Source organism: Diaphorina citri, unplaced genomic scaffold (assembly GCF_000475195.1).
Source record: "Diaphorina citri unplaced genomic scaffold, Diaci psyllid genome assembly version 1.1 scaffold914, whole genome shotgun sequence".
Lineage (NCBI taxonomy): Eukaryota > Metazoa > Arthropoda > Insecta > Hemiptera > Psyllidae > Diaphorina > Diaphorina citri.
In genome coordinates, this window is record NW_007378345.1 from 12,333 (window position 1) to 16,248 (window position 3,916).

Below are 3,916 nucleotides of genomic sequence, written 5' to 3' on the forward strand. Positions count from 1 at the left end.
TAGAAACTTAGAAAGTAGGTAAACCACTCAAGTACTTAGCACAGAACGCCTACGACCTATAACATACTTATGACCTCACAAATGAGTTCAAACGACCTGCCCAAGTATTTGAAAACAAAGTAGGTACATATATGTATATGCCGATAAGCCTCGTTCAATAATGACCCTCTGATCGGAGGGGAGAATAATGCAAGACAGATCTACCTATAATCCTATAAACGTATATCAAGTGAAGGTAGGTACCCGGGTGCCTATGCCTAATGCCTACATAAGAGGAACTTTGCCTACTCCCTAAGGATGAACAGAACTTAAGATACGGCCATGTTTAAACTGGGAACTTGTATTTTAAGAAAAGAAGCTACCAGCCTAGTTAGCTTGAAGGGTAGCATGTCTCCCCCGTAAGCGTTAGGTCGACGGTTCGATACCCGCCCGGGGCGAAAGTTATCCTAAAGAGATAAGGATTGTTCTCGGAACGGGCTAGCTTTCTCCTTTCCTGTCTTCTTTTCCTCATGACTTTCGGGACGATACCTAAGACTTCTGCAGTCAAATTCAGCTCCCCCTATCAAACCTCTTAAAAAAGTAGGTAACACCTAGCCTCATTATCTATTTACTTACTTAGGTACCCATCTAGTTATGTACGCTCGTATACTCAAGTAGATGTGCAAGTTAGATTAGTCAAAATATGGTAGAAACTTAGGAAGTAGGTAAACCACTCAAGTACTTGGCACAGAACACCTACGACCTATAACATACATATGACCTCACAAATGATTTCAAACGACCTTGAACCTTTGGAACGGAAAGGTTTGCTGCATCTCAAAGGTCACAGGTTGAAGTAATAATGAGACGTACTACTTACTCCTTCAAGTTCAACAGAATGGAAGAATGGATCCGGGACTTAAGTAGAGCCGTACAGCGGTACAGATAATGTGGCCTCTCCGTTAAGCCAAACGACTCATGGCCGGGACACCCTCTGAGGTAATCTTGGTTTCAATTCACCTCTTGGATTAAGCAAATCTGAGGCGAAAATGTTTGAAATGAACCAACCAGATTTCCTAAAGAGCCTTAAACTTCAGCCAAGTTTAAACAAGTGTAGATGTAATTATTGAAAAAAAAAAAAACTGAAATTACGGCCCTGGCCATCACCGTTTCAAAAGAAACAACTGTTAAGGTTTTAAGTGATGGGGATTTTTCTCTCCATTTGGTGATTAATTAGGTATAGGCACTAGAGGTACTTACACCTACTCACATTAACCTCATTCAGTGATTCAGCCTGTGTGGTTAGGAAAAGCCAGCAGCTAGTGATTGCCCACTTTGTCACCCATCTGGGCAATACTTTCTCACCACTTATAACAACTGTTAAGGTTTTAAGTGATGGGGATTTTTCTCTCCATTTGGTGATTAATTAGGTATAGGCACTAGAGGTACTTACACCTACCTTTTAGGTATTTATTTTTTATGGTTTTACACTGTATACTTAACAACTGTTAAGGTTTTAAGTGATGGGGATTTTTCTCTCCATTTGGTGATTAATTAGGTATAGGCACTAGAGGTACTTACACCTACTCACATTAACCTCATTCAGTGATTCAGCCTGTGTGGTTAGGAAAAGCCAGCAGCTAGTGATTGCCCACTTTGTCACCCATCTGGGCAATACTTTCTCACCACTTAGGTTCCTATGTTTGGAACAATTTGGTATTCTAGATTGGTAACAAGATAGAGAGAGCACGAACAGAACAACCAAGAGGATCTTACCTGACAACCATACTGCTTTTTGACTCAATTTTTCTTTTCACAAATCAAAAGGTCTGAGAATAACACTAATTTTTGAAACTCAATTACAGGTATTGATTATAGAGAAAAGTTAAAATATCCCTTCATTATTGAAAACTGTTTGATCGAATCATTCATAATGGATAGGCAAATAAAAGGGTCACTATTAATGAATAAAATTTATTTAATTGACATCCTTTGTACTTGTAGGTAAATACTATTTTACTTGGGTTATTTCGTAAGTAGGTACCTATCCATTTTCATAAAAATAGCCCAAGTAAAATAGGTAGTAAATAAAAGGGTCGCTCCTCTGTAGGGGAGGAAGAAAATCGAAATAAACAAAACACCACAGTTGAAAAATTTCTACTGAAAAATCTCTATTGGTAACAAGATAGAGAGGAGAGCACGAACAGAACAACCAAGAGGATCTTACCTGACAACCATACTGCTTTTTGACTCAATTTTTCTTTTCACAAATCAAAAGGTCTGAGAATAACACTAATTTTTGAAACTCAATTAAGTACAGGTATTGATTATAGAGAAAAGTTAAAATATCCCTTCATTCTTGAAAACTGTTTGATTGAATCATTCATAATGGTTAGGCTAATAAAAGGGTTACCTACTATTAATGAATTTATTTAATTTTGACATCCTTTGTAAATAGGTACTATTTTACTTGGGTTATTTCGTAAGTAGGTATCCATTTTCATAAATTTAATAACCCAAGTAAAATAGGTAGTAAATAGAAGGGTTGCTCCTCTGTAGGGGAGGAAGAAAATCGAAATAAACAAAACACCACAGTTGAAAAATTTCTACTGAAAAATCTCTGAGATAAAAGAAAAACACTTTTGAAACTGATAAGGGAAATTTATTTAAATTTTAAATTTAGTTGGACGCCATTTAAATAGGTTTATATACGCACAAATTAGGAATAGGTAAGTAGGTACCTAGGTAAAATTGTGATCTAGAACACATAAAACGGAACGATTTAAAAATAAAACAAATTAAATATAATCAAGACTTAAAATTTCAACTCAGAATAAAGATAATAATTATTAATATAGTGTAATAATTATTTAATTAATTCAAGTTTCACAAACCTCTACTCGAACAACCACACGCGCAGAAACAAAACTAAACAAAAACAAAATACAAAAAAACAAAACTGCATTAAATTTTTTCAAACCAAAAAGTGCACCCCAATAAATTTTCAGTGTTGCCAAACATGACAGTTAAAAATCCCACTCAAGATATTAAAAATTCCCATTAAAATGTCCTGGAGAGGGGATGGGAGTTCTTCGCCCATCCAGGTTTCCCGTACCTAATGAAAATATAGGTACCTACGCCTTTTTCTATTCCAGAGGTATCAGAATAGGTATGTTTGTATTCTAACAGCTTAAAAGAGTTGCGATTTCTTCATCTACAAGATTAAAAGTTAAACATAGTTTAATTCTTCAATCTCAAGCTAGAAAAATCGTCCAGTCTCCAGTCTGAGTTTTAGTTCTCGGTTCAAAAGGGTTTTCCGGAAAACGGTTTGGGATAAAGACAAACGGTTTTCACAGGATTGTTATGCTTACCAAGAGTTATCCAAAACCGGTTTGGCCGGTAAAAATTTCTTCACCGTAAGCCCAGGAGGAGTGATTTCCTCAGGTCGGTAAATTAGACAGTCCCTTTTTTTAGAGAAAGTTTTGCCGTTTAGATTTTGAGGGGAAAAATATAACTAGTATAAAAATTCCCCAGGGACACAAATAATCCCAGGCAAGAGAGGGAAAAATTATTGATCTGGCAACACTGTAAGTACCCCAAAGTGAGAAATCAAAACAAAGAACAGCTGTGGTGCGCATGAAACGAATCTGGGACAGAGAGCAGCACTTGTCGAGCGAAATGTTCAAAGTAGTCTATGAATTTTCCGCTAGAGCGAGACTCATTTACCCGATATTCGAAATTTGAAAATGGCGCGAAATATGCAAATTTTGAAAGGAAAGGGCACCTAATTCCTATGTATGAAAGGGATTAGTCCATTTACTTTGTTCTTACTGAAAAAATAAAGTTAACTTTGGTAACATATCAAAACAATAATATTGGGAATTTCAATGAAAATTAAAACACGAAACAGCCCAAGCCCAACCAAAGAGATCTACCT

The 3,916-nt window shown here is 36.3% G+C and overlaps 1 long non-coding RNA gene across 2 annotated transcripts; it reads right to left on the reverse strand.

Moving 5' to 3' along the window:
- Nucleotides 1-1,771: 1,771 nt before the first annotated feature.
- LOC113468981 lies at nucleotides 1,772-2,977 on the reverse strand. Of its 2 annotated transcripts, none has more exons than XR_003392542.1 (2): nucleotides 2,874-2,977; nucleotides 1,772-1,936 (listed from the first exon to the last, which is right to left on the reverse strand). It is a non-coding gene; the product is annotated as an uncharacterized LOC113468981 (long non-coding RNA). The 2 variants fall into 2 exon arrangements; XR_003392543.1 differs by lacking the exon at nucleotides 2,874-2,977 and adding an exon at nucleotides 2,721-2,867.
- Between the last annotated feature and the right edge of the window lie 939 nt (nucleotides 2,978-3,916).